General features: G+C 41.4%; 1 protein-coding gene across 3 annotated transcripts in view; it reads right to left on the reverse strand.

The window, feature by feature from the left end:
• KBTBD11 (kelch repeat and BTB domain containing 11) overlaps window positions 1–7,816 on the reverse strand; it is a 32,677-nt gene extending 24,861 nt beyond the window's left edge. Inside the window, exon 1 of one of the 3 annotated variants that reach the window (XM_075268407.1) lies at window positions 7,305–7,816. The gene's annotated coding sequence lies outside the window, so the exon portion shown is untranslated. Of the gene's footprint in view, window positions 1–6,543; window positions 6,584–7,292 lie in introns of those variants that run through there. The other 2 variants (XM_075268406.1, XM_075268408.1) reach the window with 2 other exon arrangements.
• Window positions 7,817–26,560: the final 18,744 nt, after the last annotated feature.

Here is a 26,560-nt window from a genome sequence, read left to right on the forward strand (position 1 = left end):
AATGGACTGTATTTCTTCTTCGTAATTAACCCCAAATGGGAGATGGGGTTCCGCTGTGCAACTAAGGGAGTGGTTTTATCCCTATTATCTTTAATGCTGTCACAGAACTTTTTTAATATATACATTTCTAGTCTAAATGTACAGCGTTCATGACTAGTTTTCTAGTATGTATGATATTGAGTTCATATCTGAATTCACAAGATGAGATAACCAACGTAATATGGTGTAATATGAAATCCACAGCCTTGGCCTCTTTATAGTTACAGTAAGTTGAGACATAAAAGAATAAATTGCCTCTTTTTCTTTTTCCAAGTGTTTTATATCTCCCATAAATTAAGCAGTGACAATAAAGTTTGCAAGCAACATAATGGTTTTGGTTTTCAATAGCGTAAAATACTGTCCTCTAGTCAGAGCCAAGGCCCTGTACCCACTTCTTTATTGGAAACAGAGAGCCTCTGTTTATTGTCCACCTACTGTGAATAGCCTTCTTTTCAAGTCACACAATAGCTAAGGAAACAACCCAGAATCCAACTCACTAAATTGTATCTCAAAATGTCTTATTGGTGGGTGCAGATTCCAATACCTCAGCTGTTCCTGTGCTCCTGGTATCCACTGCTGACCAATCATTTACTGAAGGACAATTTACGGAAATCTCCGAGATGGAATAAAAGTGTGTAAAATATAATTTGCTTTAGGCCTGGCCATGAGAGCTAGCACCAGTTTCTTATGGATGTTCTGTGTAAAGTTATCACTGCAGCCATTCTTGTAGCTATGGGGGATGTATAGGAAGCAGTTACCACCAAGTCCATAATCTGGCAGGTTTAGATAAAAGGTTCATTTGCCATACTGGATTTTTTTTTTAGTCATGGTAACTAGAATCACTGACATACTACAATATATGTGAACTATGGAGCATCCACAAACTACGTCATAACATCATCAATAAAGGGCAGGGATAATCTGACATTAGTCACAGAAGTAGCTGCACCCATAAAGCAGGGGGACCACAGGTCACCCTCACCACACTAGGACTCATTACATTTCTTTCATCTCCTTTACATCAATGTATATGTACATGTAAATTTATTAACCTGCACTCTGCTGTACTGCAGTAAGGTGAAGATGATTTTATGATACATAGCCTTTCAGGAAGAAGAAAATGAACCTTCTAATGCTAAAAGTAGAATTTGCAGAGCAGTATACAGTCAGGAGAGTTTCTATGGTGGAGTCTGTGGCAACAATTGGCATGATTGCTTTGTGTGGGGCACTGACAGTGGATGGGAGTAATAGGATGCTTATGTACAGATATGTTGTGAACAAGTCCGGGCCCTGATACAGGAAAATACTGATAAATTGTATGAATAGTACACAGATTTCGGTTGTAAAAGATGGTGTTCACAGGGGTCCTAGCTGAGCTTTAACACCAAGGCCCATGAGCCTGTAGTTATGCCCCTGTCATAGTCATATCAGTTACAGCATTGCTGCCCACATGAACAACCTTCACAAACAAACCAGGAAAGACAGTCATTCAGACTGTTAACATATAAGTGATGCCCCCTGATGCTATACAGAGCTATGTCCTATACCAGAGGTAGGCGACCTCGGCACTCCATCTGTTGTAAAACTACAACTCCCAGCATGCGTACTTGCTCTTCTTCTCTTGGAACCTCTATGGAAGTGAATGGAGGATGTTGGGAGTTGTAGTTTCACAGCAGCTGGAGTGCCGAAGGTTGCTGATCCCTTGTCCTATACAAATGATGACTTGATTTATTCATGATATATGCAGATCCTTTACAGTATAATGTAATAAGAGTATAATGGAATATGAAGCTGCTACCAATCAGATCGTGCTCCATAGGCCAGACGGGGCACCTTAAATCCTATTCCAAACATTCTCACACCTATGTACAACATACCCTGGTACCTACAGCTTTATCACCAACTCAAGCACAGAAGCCAATTGGTTGCACAAAGAAAGTGTAGACAGAATGTACAGTATGAAGTGCTTTTTAATCCATAAATTGTACCCCTGTATACTGGCAATCGATAAGTCAGTATTTTCTGCACTTTAACATATCGAGCGTCATTCATAGCAGCTACATACAGTGTGAGCTAAGGGATTAATGCTGAAAATGAAGCAGCGCTTATGGTTTACCTAACTAAAGCCGTATGAGCCGCATATCACATTACACATTTATACACGTGTGAATCAGACCTTGCCTACATGGAGATTGCCAGGCTGTAGACTATAATCTATAGCTGAACTCAAAATTCCTCCAGCTGTGCAAAGGCGAGAGCTATATTTATTGCACAGAGTAATAAACTGTCATAATAATAATTTTTATAACCGCCATCCTAAGCACAAGGTTTTCACAGCTTTCTACTGCGGGAAATCTATTGTTATATCATAAAGGAACACATGACTGCAATTTCACTTAATGAGAATACCATAAGATCCTTCCCTCAGTGTTAAGAACACACATAGATAGATGAGAGATAGATAGATAGATAGATAGATAGATAGATAGATAGATAGATAGATAGATAGATAGATAGATATGTACAGTATATGTAAGTGGTAGAGGAACATAACTCAATAGCTACAGGGTAATGTTTCTTACTATAAAGGTGTTGTCCAGACTATCCATCTTTATTTCCTACCTGTTTGCTCCACGTGCCTTTCACCCACTGCAGTTAACCTCAGCAGTCTCATGCTATACGGTAAATGCAGCGGGTGGATTGCATGTGATCAGTTGTAGCAAGGTAAATAAAGACTGACAGAGCCACTAGGGCAGTGGTGCGGACACTATGAGCAATAAGGCATTCCTTTATGTTATAAGGCATTTCATGCTCACAGCAACTTTTCTATTTCATGATCATTAAACTGTATTAGCAATGCACATCTGAGTCCCATGAATTGGTCTCTTCATTATTAGAGGCACCCAAGCATCATACTTGTCATATAGGCTGTTTATTACTAAGAAACGCAGTAGAGCTGAAGGTACAATCTTTTAGGCATTTGTTGGTCTACATTGAACTGCAGGTACTGTTATATCAACAACCAGTTACTGTAAGAAAAATGATATATCAATCACTACCCTTGGCTTACATTCAATGTAAGGTACCTTTAATTTATCTCTATTTGACAACAATGCCTTTAGCTTTCAGTACCTACAGTACACCATCTTAAAGTAGACTGAAAATTACATTGTGCTTCACAAGAAGCTCTGGATGACGCACTGTCACTAGCTCACACTTTATGTTGTGGATGTTGGTTAAGATTGTTGTGAATAACAAAAAGTGCATCAAAATTCACAATTAGATTAGCCTATATTAGAGATCATTTGCTTTCCAGAGGCAAAAAGAAGACTATAACTGTAAGATATACAGTATACTAAGGTAAAGTATCTACCGCCTCCCCAAGCATATTCTGCTGCTATCACCTCATTACAGAGCACATTACAGTAATAAACATTGCACCATTGTCATGTATGTCACTTGTGTAGGTCAGGAGGGAAATATATTTGAAGTGATATGTAAATGAGGTAATTGGTGCTTTGGGGGCGGGCCTTTAGATCCCTGCAGCACTGCTCTTGCCAGTCACACCCCTACCACATTCTGCCGGCTACAGGCAGACCCTCCAACTGCTATGTCATTACTCATCCTACTTTATCAGCAAGGGCAGTACTCCCAAAGCTGAAAGCCTGTCCTCAGTGCACCAAATGCTTCATGTGCATGAAACACAAGAAAGGTGTTTTTCTTGAAAATCTACAAAAGTGACATACATAACAGATGTATGTTGTTTATAACTGTAATGTGCTCTGTAATGCTGGGGTAGCAGTTGAATATGTTTGGGGGAGGTGGTAGACTCCCTTTAAGTGTAACTGTTGTTTCAGGCAACTTTTCTGGATAAGTGTCATGTGTTTCTACATGAGGAGTAACACTATTTCTGGCCATTAAATGACTTGTTTTCAACTTTTTTAGTAGTTTTCCTCTGTGTAAGCTTTATCTGTAATTTGCATTTGTCTCTCAGCTGGTGGATGGAGACTAGCTCCAATACACTGACACATGTGGTAAGTGTCTCTGAATCATTTGTGCGGGCAGTGCGCGGCAAGCACACAGACCCCATTATAGTCTATGGGGTGCATGTGCTTTTACAGCACAGCGCTTGCAATTGTGATTGTATAACGTCCGGGGGTCTCCATGTGGACTCTAACCGGACGGAATACATATGCTAATGTGAACCAGGGGTGACTCAGAAAAGGCCCCAGGATCATGCAGGACATATAGAGAGAAGTACTAAAGTAACGCTAGGTTCACACTAGCGTTCTCCTGTCCGTTCTGAGCTTTCCGTCTTCTGCATGACAGAAGTCGGAAAGCTCAGACCGGGTCTGGCCGTGAGCGGCGCTGAGCGTTTTATGCTCTCCGCCGCGAAACCGGATTTTTTTTATCCAGACACAGAGTACTGCATGTCCGACTCTGTGTCCGGATTATAAAACCCGGTTTCGCGGCGGAGAGCCTAAAACGCTCACCGCCGCTCACGGCCGGACATCTCTCTCACCCATTCAAATGAATGGGTGAGAGAGACTCCTGCAGGTTTCCGTCTCCTGCCTCTGTTTTATGCAGGAAACGGAAACCTGAACTACGGAGACCCGAACGCTGATGTGAACGAGCCCTAAGCGATGTGAATAAACTACTTTGGTTGGTTGCTTGTTGAAACAACAGGATCTATTGAATGGGGGTTTGTGGAAAATATTCACTGTAATGTTAGATAACTGCAGTACTATTTATGGTGCTGCCGTGGCCCATCTAATAAGGTGAGAGGTGGAGCTGATGTATATTGGATCACTATCAAAATAATGTTGCTGGCTTAAAGATAGGCCAACAATATAAAAGTCCCTGAAAATACCTTAGGAAAGTGACGAATGGCGCATTCTGCTATATGAGTAGTTTTATATACTGTACGTACAGTATTGAGAGGTAGCAGAGACTACAATTACGGTATACAATACTAAGAACTACCAAGAGATCTATCTGTCTATCCATCTATCCATATGCTTATCTACCTATCTCCGGTGTATAGCATATCTAGCAGTTTGTTACACAGTACAATAAATATTATACTCAATTCACATCTACAATAAATATATGATAATTCTAATAAACTAGGCTGTAATTCTCCTTATATAACATTTCTTCTTGGCTATAATTAAACTTGAGAGATAGTTCTGAAAAAGTCCAGAATATGCCTTGTCTATACCTATATAAAAAGTCATTATTTCCTGGGCTCCTCAAGAATTTTAACAACGTAGTCTGAATTGATCATTTCACCGTTCGGTGGTTTCCATGGTAACCCACCCCCAGTTTGGTAGCATGACAGCTACTGCGAGAAGAGTCTGTGTCACTTGGTGAAGAGGCATCACATTACCATTGAAATCATTGCTTTTCATTGAAATGTGCATTTCTAGTTAATCTTCAACCATGAAAGGAAAAACATCTCAGCGACTCTCACTCCAATCCAGACCTAAGGTAATAAATACAACATTCCTATGACCTTTACCCTCTCATATGCAATAAAGTAATTAACCACAGCCAATAAATGATCATTTAAGTTATTGGTATTATTGTGATATATTCACACAGCAGATCTGATGCAGAAATATATGTGCTGGCTGCAGCAACTGCCCCATTTAGGTATATGGAGCTGAATTTCTGTCGCAGGTATTTTTCCAACAAATCTGCACCTTACAAATTTATTCTGATTTTTCTTGATACATAATGGCTGTCAATAGAATGTGCTGCACTGGGCACATTGTGACTGACAAGCAGTACTTTTACTTAGCTATGCTTATATACACAAGGTGAGTACTACTGAGATCTCTTTGGTTTTGATAAAAATTAGATGAACTTAATATATTTAAAGCAAAAGATCAAATATATTGTTATACACAAACACATGCTATATACTGTATATAGATAGATAGATAGATAGATAGATAGATAGATAGATAGATAGAGTGTGTGTTTGTGTATAACAATCCAGTATAAATAAAATAGTGTTACATCTGACGTGTATTTGTTATCAGGCACAAACAAAAACATAGTAAATTATATATATTACATTATATATTGCAGATCTATCTATCTAAACCTCATGAAGCATGTATGTTATCAGTCTATTGTAGAGGATAACAATTACACTAGGCCTGTCAGATTGTGTAATCTCCTTTGTATAGAAGTGGCAGAGTGCGCCTGTGTTATGGTAACATCCTGGCATGCCTCAGGTCTGTAGATCTAGATCTGAGTGACTGGCTTATGATGGAGCACAAACCATCATGTGTATTACAGGAGCACATTCAATGATGCCTGCCCAGCAGGGGAATCCACAGCAGCAGAGAAGACAAGCAGAATGGATCTGGAGAACAATATACTTATATTCTACAGGGAGCCTGGGAAGTTCTACAAGAACAGGGCGCTCTGACTCTTCAAATATGGACACAATATTAAATACCTTACCCCATTACACAGAAATATATCACTTACATACAGAACAGAGACCTTCTATGCATGTCAAGTGTAACATGCTCACAGATCAGGATACCTGTAAAATAATACACACACTACAGTATCCCATTGGCTTTTCACATATATATATATAATGAATCATATCCACACAACTTACCCATATGCACATAGTACAGTTTATATTACCCCAGAATACAGTTACATACATATTATACAGTAGTATACATTTCATGTTCACATATGTATATAGTAATGATTGATGTAAACATAACACAGGATCCCCTCCTCCTACATTCACAACAGGCTACCTTTCCCCATCATATATGTAGAATCAGACATTGCATGCACACACCATAGGCTACCCTGCCCCATCATGTATGTAGAATCAGATATTACATGCACAACACAGGCTACCCTACCCCATCATGTATGTAGAATCAGACATTGCATGCACACAACACAGGCTACCTTGCCCCAGCATGTATGTAGAATCAGACATTACATGCACAACACAGGCTACCCTGTCCCATCATGTATGTAGAATCAGACATTACATGCACAACACAGGCTACCCTGTCCCATCATGTATGTAGAATCAGACATTGCATGCACAACACAGGCTGCCCTGCCCCATCATGTATGTGCAGTGTGACCCAGCTGCTGCAGGAGAGTATGAGACAGCAACAAATGGCTGCAGTAGGTGGATATGCTATGAATAGCGGCAGACTGTACACATGGCTCACATGGATGACTCTGCTCAATCTCACCTTTGTGTTTACCTCTTGCCAATGTGCAGCCTCCTCTTCAGGCACAGTGCTCTGCTGGCATCTTGGAGAGGGCAGAACATGATCCTACTGTGCTGCAGGATGCCATCTGATGTGCCCTTGTAGATGTGGAGCTCCTGCTTAGATGAGATCAGCCTTGTGGATCCCCATTCCTTTAATTCCCCACCTCCTCTCTGCTGCATGGAGTAGTGAATGTCTCCCCTCCCTCCAGTGAGATTACAGTAATGACAGACCATGAGATCCCCTCCTAGTCTTTGTCTTCGCAATGCAGGGAGACCCAGTGCAGATCCCTGCCAGGATTAGACGCAGCAGCATGTCAGGAAGCTGTCAGCAGGCTGCCAGGCTCAGGCTGGGCATTATATGATGGCATGCAGTATAGATCTGTAGTACACCCCTCCCTGGCTGTGCATATGTCTGTGTTCTGTTACTAGAAGATGCCTAGCTGTGGTGTGAAGATACAAGCATGCTGGTGCCAGTTTCTCTCTCTCTCTAGTATCTACTGGGCACTATCCTCCCCATCTCATTGGAGCTGCAGGGAGAACTGCTGAGGTCATAAGAGGTGGGGAGAAGGGCTGCTGCTTCCAGCTGAACCTCCACTGCTGCCTGCATCAAACCAGCAATAGAATGGTTGACACTAGTGATATCCTGAGCAGGAAGTAAAGACATGGGAAACACCTGCAGCTTTACAAAGAGGACATTGCTCCAGGATGGATACATGCCAGTCAGAAAACAGTGTTGGTTACTTATTGTATATTAAACTTGGCCCCTTCCTGCCAAACGTTCAGAGGAAAAGTACAGTATCTCATAAATCCTTCATCTCAATGTGCAGTGAAAGATTTATTCCATCACACCGTCCTTACTTAAGTAAACTTCTCATGCAGGATATTGTCCCAATAATAATATTTATATAGTACTAACCTATATCACAGCGCTTTACAGGGTACTTTCACAAACGTTAGAAAGTAACACACTACTACTAATAGTTGAAGAGGGGACTCCCCGAATGGAAACCTAATCAGCATAAAAAAGCGGTTACCTTAGGAAACTCATGGACCCATAGACTATAATGGAGTCCGCATGGTTACTGTTGGGCTTCTGTCGAAATGCGTGAAAAAATGTAGAGAGAAAAATGCTGTTTGCAGCACTTTTCTCTCTGTATTTTTTTCATGCGGAGAGGGGAACAGAATCCCTGTACAAAGAGCCAAACACAGATATGAACTGATTTCTGCTTTGCACACTCTTGGCATTCTCTTGATGAGCTTCAAGAGGTAGTCACCGGAAATGGTTTTCACTTCACAGGTGTGCCCTGTCTGGTTTAATAAGTGGGATTTCTTGCCTTATAAATGGGGTTTGGTTGTGCAGAAGTCAGGTGGATACACAACTGATAGTCCTACTGAATAGATTGTTAGAATTTGTATTATGGCAAGAAAAAAGAAGCTAAGTAAAGAAAAGCAAGTGGCCATCATTACTTTAAGAAATGAAGGTCAGGCAGTCTGAAAAATTGGGAAAACTTTGAAAGTGTCCCCAAGTGCAGTTGCAAAAACCATCAAGAGCTACAAAGAAACTGGCTCACATGAGGACCGCCCCTTGAAAGGAAGACCAAGAGTCACCTCCGCTGCGGAGGATAAGTTCATCTGAGTCACCAGCCTCAGAAATCGCAGGTTAACAGCAGCTCAGATTAGAGACCAGGTCAATGCCACACAGAGTTCTAGCAGCAGACACATCTCTACAACTGTTAAGAGGAGACATTGTGCAGCAGGCCTTCATGGTAAAATAGCTGCTAGAAAACCACTGCTAAGGACAGGCAACAAGCAGAAGAGACTTGTTTGGGCTAAAAAAAACACAAAGAATGGACATTAGACCAGTGGAAATCTGTGCTTTGGTCCGATGAATCCAAATTTGAGATCTTTGGTTCCAACCACTGTGTCTTTGTGCGATGCAGAGAAGGAGAACGGATGGACTCTACATGCCTGGTTCCCACCGTGAAGCATGGAGGAGGAGGTGTGATGGTGTGGGGGTGCTTTGCTGATTACACTGTTGGGGATTTATTCAAAATTAAAGGCATACTGAACAAGCATCGCTACCACAGCATTTTGCAGCGGCATGCTATTCTATCCAGTTGGCGTTTAGTTGGACCATCATTTATTTTTCAACAGGACAAACACTCCTCCATAAGGGCTATTTGACCGAGAAGGAGAGTGATAGGGTGCTACGCCAGATGACCTGGCCTCCACAGTCACCAGATCTGAACCCAATCAAGATGGTTTGGGATGAGGTGGACCGCAGAGTGAAGGCAAAAGGGCCAAGAAGTGCTAAGCATCACTGGGAACTCCTTCAAGACTGTTGGAAGATCAATTCAGGTGATTACCTCTTAAAGCTCATCAAGAGAATGCCAAGAGTGTGCAAAGCAGTAATCAAAGCAAAAGGTGGCTACTTTGAAGAACCTAGAATATAAGGCAGATTTTCAGTGGTTTCACACTTTTTTTTGTTAAGTATATAATTCCACATTTGTTAATTCATAGTTTTGATGCCTTCAGTGTGAATCTACAATTTTCATAGTCATGAAAATACAGAAAACTTTTTGAATGAGAAGGTGTGTCCAAACTTTTGGTCTGTACTGTATATAGACAATTGCCTTTAATAATGTGCTATCCAAATACAGGTGCTGTGGAGTACGCAGTGCAATTCTGCCATCTGTAACAACTGAATGAGTCCGGTGCCTTTTTAACCCTTTCACTGCCAGACACATAGCTATACGTGCTCCCTAGGTGGCACTTCAGTATCGGAGGACGTAGTTACTACGTCCTCCCTACTAATGCCGATATCTCTGGACTACATCAACATATCTTCATGCTTTAAAATGCATTTTAAAGAAGAGACTCTCATCTTTAAAATGATACCAGGAACTTGATAATTTTACTTACTGTTTTGGAGGGATTCACTGTTGAAAACACTATTTGGCATTGAAATCCAACTGCAGATCTCAATTCCTGACAGCGTTTTAACAGTGAATCGCTCCAAAACTGTACATCCAATCATCGAGTTCTTGATATCATTTTAAAGATGAGATTCTCCTCTTTAAAATGCAATTGAAAGCATCAAGATATGTTGATGCAGTCCAAAGATATAGAGCTCCAAAGTGTCCCCCTCCTGTCTAAGCAAGCAATTTGCGATCTTTAACAAGAAAGGAAGAGGGACAAGAGCAGTTCAGCAGAGAGAGAGAGAGACAGAGAAACAATCTGACTCTCTGCATAACTTGTATGTGACAGCAGGAGGGGGGTGGCAGGGACTCTATTGTCCCTATTAACCCTTCTCCTGCCAATCAGAGAGTATACTATACATTTGTCTCTGATTGTCACATACAGTTATAATGTAATTCCCCCCTGAGCTTTACTAGTGGGGTATTCTTATGTTATACCTCCTGAACATAACCAGGAAGTTTATTGGCGCTGTGACCCAGACGTTTACCATTGTCCAGGTCGCAGCGCCAAAAAAAAAAGTCGCACCAAACACTTACACAACATATACATAAAGTAGCAAATAAAGTTTACATTTCACCCAATCCCTGTCCTGTCTATACCTGAGCTTTCTACAGTAAAATACGTCTCTAGTGATGTCCGTTAAACACTAAAATAATAGTAATAACGATTATCACTAGAGATGAACGTATAGATTGCTAAAATTTTTATAGGGGGATGGAAAATAACATTTTTATATAAAGTCCTATTTAATTTGCATGCACAAAATGGGATGGCGCATTTCTGCGATTTTGGCAATTCTTTAACACCCGCCCCTGTAAATATATACATGTGTGGTATGTATGAACTCACATATTGCAGTTTTATGTACAGTACATGTTATGTTTGCATAAAGGGATTTCTTGAGCTGCAATTTTTGCTAGCAATCTCTGTTTGCCGCAAAGTTGAATGAAGGTGCTTGTATATATAAACTATTAAATTGTGTTTTTATATGTATGCTGTGTACTCTGAAAAAAGTTAGATTTTGGTGTCACAGTCAGTTTGGTAGGTGCAGTATAGCTTTATAACATATTACTGAATAACAGCTAAATCCTGCTTGTCTTCTGTATTCGTGTTTTTGGGAGTCCGAGCTCTTGTTGTAGTTGATGTTTGCGGTACATATAGTATATTTACACATTGTATACACCATAAGCTATTATTTTAAAAGTATTTTGTATATGAATGTGAAATTGAACATGAGTTTTAGGTGCAAATATGTGTTTTAGCGTATTTTTTCAAAAAAATATTTGTGTTGGTTGCAAAGTTGCATGAAGGTGGATGTGGCTATCGATGACCCATTAAGACATTTGTAATCTTCAGGTTGTCTACTTTCAAAAAATATATAGGGTTTAGGGGTTCACTTACTTTTCATGGTGTGTAATCCCTCCCCTCCTGATAATACTCGTGTATGGATGAACACTATGAGCAGAGGGAAGGGGCATTCCTCCCCGCTCACACTGTACAGCGCGATAGACGCTGCTGTGGAGATAGACGTACCTGACTGACTGTCAGAAACGCTCCTTCTGACTGTAAAGCGCCACAGTACCGGGACCGATAGCTCTTTACCCAGGGCACAGATCGGGAAAGCCGATAGTGCACTGAATTCAGCACACTGTCGGCTTCCAGCAGTATATAGAACTGCCTGTGCCCAATCTGATGAAAGGTCCTCTTTAAAAGAAACCTGTCGCATTGTATGTGGAGTGCTATGTGTGGGCAGCATGGTAAAAAGCAGGATGATATGGGCAGATTGATATAAAGTATAATTTTGGGGGAAAGATTTTAGTTTTAGTCATTTACATCTCTGCTCTTTGTGGTTAGGAGTCCAGTGGGCAGCCCTATCTAGTGAGTGACCGATATATCTGTAAGCATAGTCATAAAGGAAAGACTGTCAGTTAGAGAATAGGACCAATCACTGGAACCCTAACCATAGAAAGAGCTGGAATTTAATGAACATAATACAAGTTATAATGGAACTTTTATTGCAAAACTATATATTATTTATTTTGTTTACTTATATAGCACCATCATATTCCGCCGACATTACAGACATAGTTAGTCACTGTCCCATACAGGGCCCACAATCTACATTCCCTATCAGTATATATTAAGAGATGGATCACGGTTAAGGTCTTTATGATATATCTTTAGGATAAGTCATAAATACCTGATCAGTGGGGTCCGGCAGCTCCTCCCTGCATCAAACAGTGTGGGGCTGCTTCTGGTGTAAGATCTATACACAATGGTAGATTAACTGAAGCGACTGCACCTGGACACTACACTGCTTCCTACCCTGTACTGTGTATAGGACAGGCACTGTATATTGCCCTATATTGTGTATAGGACAAGCGCTGTACAGGCGACGGTGCTAGGGATGGCTGTTGCAATAGGTGTTATCCTTAGGACAACCGTGGACAATCAAGTTAAGGTAGGTTCACACTAATTTAATATCCATTCCACTCACTCATCACCTCTTTTGTGTGTCTGTCAACCCAATGTAAAAAAAAACCCATGATGATAGCTTTCTTCCGTCATGATTTTTACTTTCCTGAAGGAAGAAAAAGTCACGCAGGCAGGACTTTTACATCCGTTACAAAAGTAAACAAACAAGATGAATGAAACCTTACATCTTGTTGTTTACATTGGGGTGAATGAAGACGGACACCCAATAGAGGGTACTCCATCTACTTCTGTTACCTAAAGGGGTTGTCAAGGAAAAAAGTTTTTTTCTGTGGAGGCTGATGAGGTAAAAAATGAAAAAAAAACAAAACAAAACATACTTACCTGTACCCGGTGTCCCAGGCCGTTGTCTAATCCCGCGTTACCCCAGGGCCTTTTTGGCCTCTGATGTCCCAATTCTTTCCTTAGACCACTGATTGGCCTCAGCGGCCACATACAGCAGGGACTAAACAGCAGTCTGGGACACCAAAGCACCAAGGACAAGTGAGTATGTTGTTTTTTTTGTTTTTCTCACCTACCCTGGCCTCCAGAGAAAAAAAAAACTTTTTTTTAACTCTTTTAATTCCATTGCTCTTATGTTGTGACAGAGCCCCATTTGTGCCTGCTAGGTTCCTTGCAATGACCGTGGCCGTGAACAGTGTGCTATCCATGTATTTCATGGATAGCACACTGGCGCATTCATTTCTATGGATCCATACAGATAATTTTGAATTACATGGTCACGTGTGTGGGTCAAAATTCTGGGTCGCAAAATATAGAGCAGGTCCTATTTTTGTCCTATTTTACAGCCCTTCTTTCCGTGGCTCCTATTTATTTAATGACAGGGCAGGGAAGCACGGCCAGTGCACGGGCGGCACACCGGTGACATCCACATGTCCCCCGTGCATCGCCAGTGCCCTTAATTCACGGCAGGACAGAAGCATACGGCCTTACTCTGATACAGCTGATGTTAAACTTAATAATTGATGACCTGTTCTAAGGAGAGGTCATCAACTAATAAGTCCTAGAAAAGCCCTTAAGAGTAGAGATGGCCATGAGTGAGGTGAACAGTCCTGGGGTGAAAGCCTGCCTTGTAAGGTAGAAGATCTGTGCACGTATCTTGTTTGCCCGCGAGTAGTGTTGCTAGTTTTTTCTGCCTTTAGTGCTTCTTTTCATTGGAACTACTTGAAGAATTATCAGCTTACATGTCAGGTATTAAATAATCTAGTGATATTATCATATCAGAACCAGGACATATACAGTCTATCTACGATGATGTTTTTCTTTAGTTAATAGACACTTTATTTTCAACAGAAAAAGTAGCCATTCTTACTTGTATGTTGCACCCATGTTTCCTGACACAAGATACGACTAGGGGCCCTTAAGGCTATGATAATAGTTGTATAAATATTGATGTTGCAGGTGCTCACATGTCAGTTTTCCCATCTGTGCTGGCAGTGTGTTTGCATTCTTTAATCACTTGTTGCTACAATATATCAATAGAGTGCCACCTCCTGGGGTCATGATGAAAGGCAATGTGTTATTGCTCACCACACCCTATATCATCTTCCTTTTCCATTTAGCCTTTAATTGGACATTAGGTTAGGAAGTTATTAACCTTTTCATTTACTAACTGAATGCTTGACAACGTAAACGTCTCATTTTTGTATCTTTTGCCAACACTAGGGCTCTAAGCCCATTTTTAATGTACTGTTTTAATAAAGTGCTTTTGTTTATTGGATTCTTATTGAATCTAAGAGTTAACAGCACAATAATCCTGAAATACGGTAAGGCTGGGATTACACGTTCTAAGATCCTACATGTACTGACTGGCACAAAATCGCTGTGATCTACAATAGCAGCCAGGGGCGTAACTAGCAAAGACTGGCCATAGCAAACTTTTGACTTGGTTCCCCACTCCCACATGACATAGCGCCCACCACACTGTATAATGCTCCATTTACACACACTATAATATCCTAAAGTGGCCTCCAAACTGTATAATATCCCATAGCAGCCCCTCCACACAGTATTATATCCCATAGCGGCCCCCTTATACAGTATAATGTCCAATGGAGGCCGCTGCACACGGTATAATATGTCATAGCAACCCCTCCATATAGTATAACGTCCCACAATGGCCTCTTCACTCTGTATAATGTTCCATAGTGGCCCCTACGGTGTTTACTGCAAAAATTTGCGATTTGGCAGAACCAGAGGTGTAGCTACCAGGAGGGCAGGGGGGAAAGTGGCGGCCCCGGGCCCACTGACTCTGAGCCACAATACAGCTTACCCTCACACATCAGCTTCATTGGCGTCTGCATTACACCAATACAGTTGAAGTACATAGTACAGTTAAAGCCTCTAGCTTACTTCTCTCTAGTAAGTACAGTGTTGGCCAAAAGTATTGGCACCCCTGCAATTCTGTCAGATAATACAAATTTTCTTCCAGAAAATGATTGCAAGTACAAACTCTTTGGTATTAATATCTTCATTTATTTTGCTTGCAATGAAAAAACACAAAAGAGAATGAAAAAAAAAGTCAAATTATTGATCATTTTACACAAAACTCCAAAAATGGGCCGGACAAAAGTATTGGCACCATCAGCCTAATACTTGGTCGCACAACCTTTAGACAAAATAACTGCGAACAACCGCTTCCGGTAACCATCAATGAGTTTCTTACAAGGCTCTACTGGAATTTTAGACCATTGTTCTTTGGCAAACTGCTCCAGGTCCCTGAGATTTGAAGGGTGCCTTCTCCATACTGCCATCAAGAGATCACTCCACAGGTGTTCTATGGGATTCAGGTCTGGACTCATTGCTGGCCACTTTAGAAGTCTCCAGTGCTTTCTCTCAAACCATTTTCTAGTGCTTTTAAAAGTGTGTTTTGGGTCATTGTCCTGCTGGAAGACCCATGACCTCTGAGGGAGACCCAGCTTTCTCACTAAAGGTTCAGGGCCCATCGGGGAATTCACTGATTTCCTGGTGACCCTGATAACATCCCATCTGTAATCACACAAACAACCAGAAGTAGATATACTGTACATACAAAGAAGACTTGTTTCTTACATTGTTTGCTGTGAGATTTGCAGAATGTTCAGTGCTTTCCCCTGATAAAACTGACCTAGCCAGTATGAATGAGGCCGGACATCAAGGTGGTGAGCTGGTTAGGTAGCAGCTTAGCCTACAATTTAATGTCGACATGGATAAGCATTATCGGTCGGTAACTGGCACAGGTAGTTGGGTCTTTACTGGGTTTTGCCTTCCTGCTTTTACTGAAATCGGAGTGATTAGCTGACAAAAAGATGCAATTTACTGCCACGGAACAAAAAATTGCACTTTTTCTTGACACTTTTTGTTTGATGAATGTTCCCCTATGTGTGATTCCTGCAAACTAGCACTCAATGTAGCTGTTTCACCCTATTGAAAACATGTCAAGATTTAAAAATTCCTACAACAAATATTAAACTCATATGTACCAAAAATATATCCGTAACACATTATGTTACGTAACCCTAATCAGGCTATACCATGCAAATAAATAAAAAGTGCCTTTGCTAAATGTACAAGCCTACCTGGCTGTGCTTTCATCTTGCTAGGACTCCGATAATTGCATTGTACTTTGATCAGTCTACTCGTGTAATAACCACAAGATGCATGATGGGCTTGTGTAGTGGATATTATATGGGGCCCCTTTTTGTGATGTGTGCTGGAAACAATGCAAGCACATGCTATCAATTCCTTCAGATATAAAGCGCACCTAAATCTATCTGCCACATCTCCTTTTACTTTATATTTTTCGGCTTCTGATTCTACAAACCCCAATAACCTGACATGTTCTTATTTAGACATCTCATTAGAAATCCCTGCAGCCCCCGGCAGGACTAATTCATTCTTCATTTAGATTTAATATTGATTTTACTGGCCCTTTCATCTCCAAACTCAGTATAAGAGCTCATTGTTAAGTGAACATCTGATGTAAAATTCACTGCACAAATACTTCACTAATACATGAAAACATCCATTTAGATGGTGCTCAGGACATGTCTGCAGGCCTTAATATACATATATCCTATGTATCCTCTATATCCACATGTCAGGAAATCACACTGAAATGCATGATTACATAAGGAACTAGATTTCTGACATGTTTAGATTAAAAGGAAACTTAGAAAAAAATTGTAAAAACAAGAAGAGAATATTACAGAAATTTTCTTAGGAGTTCTAAATCTGTTTTTCTCCTAACTTAGGTGAAAAGATGATTATAAAATTAATAAATCTATTGCTAAATATTAAAATTCCCTAAATCAATGTCGTACAAAGGCCAATTTATCTTCTATTCGTCTTTTCAGGATTTGATCAATAATAAGAGAAGGATGAATACTTATACTATTGTTTACTCTTCTGCATAAAGAACTACAATCAAACTACAGTATATATATGTATAAAAAAATTTATTATATATACATATATTTACACACACATATATGTAACAATTCTGGAATGCAGAATTATAGGAAATAGCGGTCTAGCCTACTTATTTCATGGAAATCACAAGTATTTACTAAGGTCAGTTTCACAAGTTCTGGCTGGGAAAAATGGTCCTCATATATTGGTTGGATTTACTGGCCTGAACATGGCTTAGCTGAACTGAGCTCAGCACTGTTTCCCTATTTACATCTTGGGAAACAGATTTGCATATTTTTCCCATAATCTCCCAGTGGAGCTAAAAGGGCTTTTTGTAAGACTCCACACGCCTGAGAAGGTGGTCTCTCCTCAAGGAGTGACATTATCCCCATAACCTGAGCTCAGCACGTCAGTTAAGGAAGCTGTACTGGGGTTCAGGTAAATAAATCCTGCTGATACATGGATCATTTTCCCAAGCCTGAACTTGGCTGTGTGGAACTGGTCTAATAGAGACATGTTAAGAGATGTGACAGATCCTTTATAAAGCCTCAACCTATCCCACACCCCTGTCCTGATCAGCCTGAAGCCAGTACCACAGTGATGCATGGTGCCAGTGTTAACCCTGATTATTGCCTACAGTAAAGTTGCTACTTTTCCCATATTCTCCACAATCCCATGTCTACTGTACATGACAGATACATTGATGCAGATTTATGTGAAATGTATACCGCAATGGCTGCAAACATGGGCGGAGTTGGAGCGCCAGGGTTCTCGGACAGACACATTCTGCCGCTGGGTCATATGGTTGATTTATGAAGAGGCCATATACTTTCTGTGCATCAGTCAGGGTTTTTATTAAGACTGGTGTATGAAACTCTAGTCTCTAGAAATCTGTCCCATTATATTTGATGTGACAAGGATTGGGCAAAGAGTGTGGACCTAATTCATTTACCCTCCAGAGCTGAATTGAATTAGTTTACCAGGGATAAAGTTGTTGGACAGTAATGGTAATATGACGGACACAGAGGTGTATAGTACAGGAATCAGACATCAAGGCCACACGGTGGCTCAGTGGTTAGCACTGCAGTCTTGTAGTGCTGGAGTCTTGGTTTTGAATCCCGCCAGGAACAACATCTGCAAGGAGTTTGTATGAATTTCCTCCCAGTCTAAAAAGATATACTGAGAGGAAAAAAAACAAAAACATATATATATATATATATATATTGTAAATACGGGACCTTTAGAGTAGGCAGGTTGCTAGGTCAATCAGACGGAGGCAAGGATGTCAGCTCAGAATAGTAGGTTTATTGGAGGCAGTTCACACAGTCCAAAGAATGTAAATAAAATAGCTTTCTTCAGCAAAAGGATAACACAAAGGAGCTTTCTTCAGCAAGGTACAAAAGTGAAACAACAGAAACAGTCCTTACTTAAGGATGCAAGAAAATAAATCCTCAGGGTTTGCTCACCCACACACACAAGGTGAATTTTAAGGCTTTCTCCTCCAGACACACACAGGGCAGTGTGCACAACAGGTATTCTCCCACAAGAGACGACCACACCCCCTTCCCATGGGCAACCTCAGTGCTGTAATAGCTGACCACTTGGGTCAGCCAGAAAACCAGGACTGGAGTATCGGCCTGAGTTTACTACAATACCTGACTCCTGGTCCCATACTCCAGCCAGTCACCACGTGGATACCAGCCACCTCAGTGGAATGTACCTGCCTTCTACCACTTTACCATCTGCCTGTTTACAATATATATATATTTTGTGATCCCTATATGGGGATCACAATCTACATAGAGAAAAAAAAATATCAGATATCTGTATGGTAACAAGCCGTGCATTGATGCGCACATCACATGACCATGGGCTGACTTGTAGCCAAAGGCCCCAATTTAGAATAGTAGGATATTTTATGTTGCAGAGGAGCCTTTGGGGGCCCCCTCAGGGTCCAAGGCCCTGTAGACATAGCTACTGCTGCACCCCCTATAGATACACTCCTGGTTTTTAGCTAATGGAAGTAAACATGACAGTAAGCAGAGATCTAGAAAACCACAAGGAACTGATACAGAAATAATATTGGAATATTGCATATCCAGTTGCCTGCAGTACTCACACCTCCAGTCCATATTTTTGATCTGGTCATACTGAAATATACAGTGATGAAGATCTTTAACATGGGTTATATCTTTTGTAATAAATGAATAAATTGCAATAAATCTTTATTGCAATTCAAAACAGAAAATATTCTATATAGAAAATCCACAGAACATGTCAGCACAAAGTGAAATCTGCAGTTATCACATTCTGTTGCGATTCTTCATTCTGTTGGAGCTTTCATGTTAGCTTTTCCGTTGCCAGCCTCACGCTGCCAAAATTCTATTTAAACCTAATCAAACATTGATTCTGTACATCATCCAAACCTTCCTAGAGCGAATCTCTCCCGCCGCAGCGAGAAGTCACAAAGTGTATATTTGCTGATGTTATTACTTGCCTGTATTAAAATGATGGCTTGTTCACAATGGGCAGCTGTGATGAATGTATTTCTCCTCCATGTGTATAATAAAGGAACAGTACATCTTACATGGTGGAATGAAAGTGTTCCATATTTTCTATTTGCTCTGTTTCTGATATATAGTCACTTTATTCTGTAATCTAAATCATTGTGCCTCGAGTAAATAAACTGTCTGGAACATACAAATCCTAGTATGTTATTGACATGGATATAACCCTATCTGCAGATTTTGCTCCACCATTTTTGACTAAACATGTGTTATCATTTATTGTCCATATAAGTGACTATTATTATTTAGAGATGAGTGTGTACTGTTCGGATCAGCCGATCCGAACAGCACACTCGCATAGAAATGAATGGACGTAGCTGGCACGCGGGGGGTTAAGCGGCCGGCCGCCGTCAAAGCGTAAGTACCAGGTGCATCCATTCATTTCTATGGAGCGTGCTGTTCGGATCGGCTGATCCGAACAGTACTCGCTCATCTCTATTATTATTACTCCTTTCCTAAGGCTAGGTTTACACTGAACTTCTCTTCTGAAGAACTGCATGTGTTTTTTAACTGCAGTAATGCCTATCGCATGTTACGTTTAACAGGTCACTTGTATGGTATCATCCATTAAATTGAAAACCTGTGGTTTACAAGCTGCTAGAATACGGATGAAATGCACTGTAACACTTGTTGGAAATAACTGCATAGGTAGCAGACAGAGCCCTTGTAGTTATGAAAGTTGTCAGATCGGGTCCGGCTGTGAGCGTCGGTGAGCGTTTTATGCTCTCCGCCGCAAAACTGTTTTTTTTTTAAACCGGACAAAGGGTACCGCATGTCCGACTCTGTGTCCGGTTTTAAAAAAATGGTGGAGAGCACAAAACACCCACCGGCGCTTACAGATGGACACCTTTCTAACCCATACCTCCCAACTTTTGTAGATTAGAAAGAGGAACAAAATGCGCGGCACGCTTAGCACGCCACGGCAAACTTAGCTCCGCCCACTTTTATGTTGACTCCGCTCATTCTCGTTCATTTTTCATGCGCTCCCACACAGTATAATCCTCCTACAGTCACCCGTAAATTATATGTCCCCCCCTCCATCTCTACCCATTTCATATACACCCTTCATCTGCCCCTAGTTTCATGTCCCCCCTTCATCTCTGTCCCCAGTTTCATGTTCCCCCGTTTCTGCCCAGTTTCATGCCATTCTCCCTCCCTTCATCTGCCCCAGTGTCATGCTGTTCCCTTCATCTGCCCCAGTGTCATGCCGTTCTCCCCCCCCATCTGCCCCCAGTTTCATGGGCCCCCTACATTATGTTCCACCTTAATGTTTAACACAAAAAAAACACACTCACCTTCTGTCGCTCCCCCGCCGCTCTCTCACTCATACACATAGTTGTAGGCGCGACGTCATCACATCGCGCCTACAAATGTCGGAGCGCAGCGTTAAAGCAGGAGCTGAGTTGTGACAGCTCCTGCTTTAAACACACATGTATTCAGCTCATCGGCGTCCGGGCCGCGGTTGCCCGGCTCACCCGGCCCTGGATCCGCCCCTGTCACCAACATAGACACCGCAGATGCCCGTAAACTGACGCACTCGCCCATAGCGTTCTATGGGAGATCCGTGCAGTGCCGTAATTCACGGCCATTACGGCCATGTTCTATAAATTGCGGACCACAGTTGCGGCCCGGCCACACCACGGATAAAATACTGAAAACCCTCAATTGCGGACCATTTGCGGACTTACATTACGGTAGTGTAAGACCAGCCATAAAATTGTCTGACCAGTTCGACGTGACCAGTTCACTTGCACTTGACAAAGGGCCTGGTTTAATCCCGAAACGAGTCGTAATGTCCTGTTTACCGTATTTTTCGGACTATAAGACGCACTTTTTTTTCCTCCCAATATGGGAGGAAAATGTGTGTGCGTCTTATAGTCCGAATGCAGCGTGTGCAGCGTCTGTGTCCCGTCTGTGTGAATCAAAAGGAGAGCAGCACGGTGCCTGCCTGCTCTGTCCCTCCTTCCCTGTCTGTGTCGCGTGTTTGCAGGAGCGAGATATGAGAGGCAGGGAAGTAAGGGCGGGCCAGACAGGTGAAGGAAGTGTGGTTTCAAGCTTGCCGAGAAAACCACGCCTCCTTCTCCCGTCTGGCCCGCCCCTCCTTCACTGCCTCTCAGATCTGGCTCTGGCAATGAAGCCACACAGACAGGGAAGGAGGGGCGGGCCAAACGGGAGGAGGAGGCGTGGTTTTCTCGGCAAGCTTGAAACCACGCCTCCTTCACCTGTCTGGCCCGCCCCTACTTCCCTGTCTATGTGGCTTCATTGCCGGAGCCAGATCTGAGAGGCAGTGAAGGAGGGACGAGCCAGATGGGTGAAAGAGGCGTGTTTTCAAGTTTGCTTAGAAAACCACACCTCCTTCACCCGTCTGGCCCGCCCCTTTTCCTCTTCTTGCATAGCTTCACTGCAGGGTGTCTCTTTCCATCCATGGATGAGATAGATTAGATATAGATAGATAGATAGACAGAAAGACAGACACAGACAGACAGATAGACGGATAGATAGATAGATAGATAGATAGATAGATAGATAGGTTCAAATCACCCCCATATACCCTAGAATACATATAAAACAAAAACATTACTGTGAAACACATACACATTTGGTATCCCTGTGTCCGAAAGCCCCCGGTTCTATTTACATTGGTGAAATATTATATTATTAGGTTATTAAATATTTCACCAATTTTTTTTCCTTAAAATTTTTTTTTTTCCCTATTTTCCTCCTCTAAAACCTTAGTGCGTCTTATGGTCCGGTGCGTCTTATAGTCCGAAAAATACGGTATATTTTTCTCAATAAAGAATTTTCTTCCTTGAAATTTTGGCTTGCACCTTGTTTCCATCCTCGATACCACGTAGGACAATGAATTTGTCGAATATAATAGTAATTTTCTGCTTGAAAAACCTGGCACAGATTTTGACATTGAATCAGACACAGAAGTTGGAGAAGACAGCCACTGTATTTTGCCGATTTTGTCTTTATTCGGAAGGCCAAATTCCAAATCCCATTAGTAGATTTTGGCAAATTCCTTGCTATCAGAAAAGGTGTGTTTTCCGCTTCCTATTCATATTAGTGGGAGTTCTCAGGGGGAATCCTCCTGAAGAATGAGCAGGATGCTTATTTTTTTTTCTACTTTTTCATTGAAATGAATGGGAGGCATATTTTAAACAGATTCCACCTCAAATTCCTACATGTGAACACTCCCTAACTTCTGCTGCAAAGAAGAAGTTACAAGATAGATTTACTGCACTGCAATTTTTGACTAGGTCAATTTATTTCCATTTTATATCTTATTGTAGATTTCCATGGCATTATCTGCCATTATTACACACTCAGATACTATACTTAGGTTCTTTATGCTGGATTACTCATCTGCATTGACATTATTGAATGCTTGAGTTCAATAGGCTGCACGTCATTCACAAGATGGATCTTTTATTTCTATTCTTGCTAAGAGATATATAGGGGGGGGAAAAATCATTGGAACGGAGGAATATAAAATGTGAAATATTTTCCGTAAGCTTGGGAGTCAACCAGAAAAGTATTCCACTTAAAATAAGCACTGAGTGATCCATGAATTAGTTTCTAGGTAAACAGTGGAAATCTATGTGGACATTGTTCTTATATTACAATGAGTTTCTTTATATGCTGGTCAGAAATTTGTATATATTCATAACATAGCAAATGTTTTATTAGAGCGGCAGTATGTGTGGGAAGGTTTGACATATTGCATTTCTGGGTCCAGATGGTGTATATTAGATTTGACTCATTGTAACATATTGTTCATGTATGTAAATGTGCAATATAGCAGCTCATTTCTAAGGAAAACTTTTATATTAATACATATGACATTTTAAAGAAAAGATGTCATTCTCCATGTGATTGTGCAGCTCAGGTTTATAAAGGGGGTTTGACAAGTCATGTTGAGGTAAAGGAGCGGGCCAAGAGCTGAGTCAGACATGGGTCTATGTGCTGGGTCACCTGTGCTCACTGAAATCAATGGGCACTATATAAAGTGTAAGGGTAAATTCACATGTAGTTTTTGGTCAGGATTTTGAGGCCATATCCGCCTCAAAATCCTGACCAAAAAGATGTCTCCCATTGAAATCAATTGAAGCTGCTCAGGAGTTTTTTCCGGGAGCCGTTTCTTCCCTTAGGGTAAGTTCATACAGAGTTTTCTGGTCTGGAACCTGAGGTGGAGGCGGGACCAAGCCAGGTAGAGGCGACTGAAAGCCGATGCACTGCACCAGCATCCAGCCGCGAACTCCGCTCCAGATTAGGCCCAATGAATGGGCCTAGTCTGGAGGAGGGACTGTCTTCAGGCCGAATCGCGAGGTGACTGAAGAATGAGCACCTCGCTTCTTTCCAGAAAAAACTCCTGAGCGGCTCCCATTGATTTCAATGGGAGCCGTCTTTTTGGTCAGGATTTTGAGGTGGATACGGCCTCAAAATCCTGACCAAAAAAACTGTGTGAACTTACCTTTATTGTCTTGAGGTGGCTCTGATGGAGAGAACAAGGAGTTAACAGCACTTTCCTTGGTTATAACAGATTATTGTGCAGGTGCAAAAATCCATAAGCTGAGGAGCTATTGACTGGCTTATTGTAAAGGTTTAGAAAGCAAGACAAGGTCTACGAGTAAATCTTAACCATTATATGGAAACTATAGGGCAAACTAAATGTATTTCTCTTATGTTATAGGTCTCTTCTTTATGCATTGTCATTTAGTATAGAATGTGTCAGAAAAAAAACCTACTGGGAAATGTAAACCAAACTAGTCATACAATGCCTAAATAACAGATAATAAGCATGCAGTCTCTCTAAACTGCCAGCAGTGAACCCGGCACATCAGCATTGTTAGAGTCAAACAGGTAAATGGCTTCCTTACATCATTATTGGGGTGGAGTAAGACAACAAATGATGAATGATCAGTGCCTTTGTCTATTCTATAGTCTATTCCAGCACATTTCTGGATAAGATCTCACAGAGGAATTCATTGCTGAGGTGGATTCCTCAAAATCAGCACTAAATGGGTGATGTAGACCAATACAGGATGTTAAATAGATAAGATTCCTGATTGTTCTTGTCGCAGAACCCATTACAGATACGCTCTACTGATGAAGGCCATTCATCCGAACCAGTAGCATAACAATCATAGTCACAAGGGATGCAAACACAACTGGAAGGGAATGGGGCCTGCATCCAGCTGGAGATGGCCGGAGCCCCACACCACCATGACAGCATATACAGTGTTGGCCAAAAGTATTGGCACCCCTGCAATTCTGTCAGATAATACTCATGTTGTTCCAGAAAATGATTGCAAGCACAAACTCTTTGGTATTAATATCTTCATTTATTTTGCTTGCAATGAAAAAACACAAAAGAGAATGAAAAAAAAAATCAAATCATTGATCATTTTACACAAAACTCCAAAAATGGGCCGGACAAAAGTATTGGCGCCATCAGCCTAATACTTGGTAGCACAACCTTTACACAAAATAACTGCGAACAACCGCTTCCGGTAACCATCAATGAGTTTCTTACAATGCTCTGCTGGAATTTTAGACCATTCTTCTTTGGCAAACTGCTCCAGGTCCCTGAGATTTGAAGGGTGCCTTCTCCAAACTGCCATTTTGAGATCTCCCCACGGGTGTTCTATGGGATTCAGGTCTGGACTCATTGCTGGCCACTTTAGAAGTCTCCAGTGCTGTCTCTCAAACCATTTTCTAGTGCTTTTTGAAGTGTGTTTTGGGTCATTGTCCTGCTGGAAGACCCATGACCTCTGAGGGAGACCCAGCTTTCTCACACTGGGCCCTACATTATGCTGCAAAATTTGTTGGTAGTCTTCAGACTTCATAATGCCATGCACACGGTCAAGCAGTCCAGTGCCAGAGGCAGCAAAGCAACCCCAAAACATCAGGGAACCTCTGCCATGTTTGACTGTAGGGACAGTGTTCTTTTCTTTGAAGGCCTCTTTTTTTTCCTGTAAACTCTATGTTGATGCCTTTCCCCAAAAAGCTCTACTTTTGTCTCATCTGACCAGAGAACATTCTTCCAAAACGTTTTTGGCTTTCTCAGGTAAGTTTTGGCAAACTCCAGCCTGGCTTTTTTATGTCTTGGGGTAAGAAGTGGGGTCTTCCTGGGTATCCTACCATACAGTCCCTTTTCATTCAGATGCCGACGGATAGTACGGGTTGACACTGTTGTACCCTCGGAATGCAGGGTAGCTTGAACTTGTTTGGATGTTAGTCGAGGTTCTTTATCCACCATCCGCACAATCTTGCGTTGAAATCTCTCGTCAATTTTTCTTTTACGTTCAAATCTAGGGAGGTTAGCCACAGTGCCATGGGCTTTAAACTTCTTGATGATACTGTGCACGGTAGACACTGGAACATTCAGGTCTTTGGAGATGGACTTGTAGCCTTGAGATTGCTCATGCTTCCTCACAATTTTGCTTCTCAAGTCCTCAGACAGTTCTTTGGTCTTCTTTCTTTTCTCCATGCTCAATGTGGTACACACAAAGACACAGGGCAGAGGTTGAGTCAACTTTAATCCATTTCAACTGGCTGCAAGTGTGATTTAGTTATTGCCACCACCTGTTAGGTGCCTCAGGTAAGTAACAAGTGCTGTTAATTACACAAATTAGAGAAGCATCATATGATTTTTCAAACAGTGCCAATACTTTTGTCCACCCCTTTTTTTATGTTTGGTGTGGAATTATATCCAATTTGGCTTTTTGACAATTCTTTTTGTAGTTTTCCATTGAAGACAAATTAAATGAAGATAATACCAAAGAATTTGTGATTGCAATCATTTTCTGGAAGA

This window comes from Leptodactylus fuscus, chromosome 3 (genome assembly GCF_031893055.1).
Source record: "Leptodactylus fuscus isolate aLepFus1 chromosome 3, aLepFus1.hap2, whole genome shotgun sequence".
NCBI lineage: Eukaryota > Metazoa > Chordata > Amphibia > Anura > Leptodactylidae > Leptodactylus > Leptodactylus fuscus.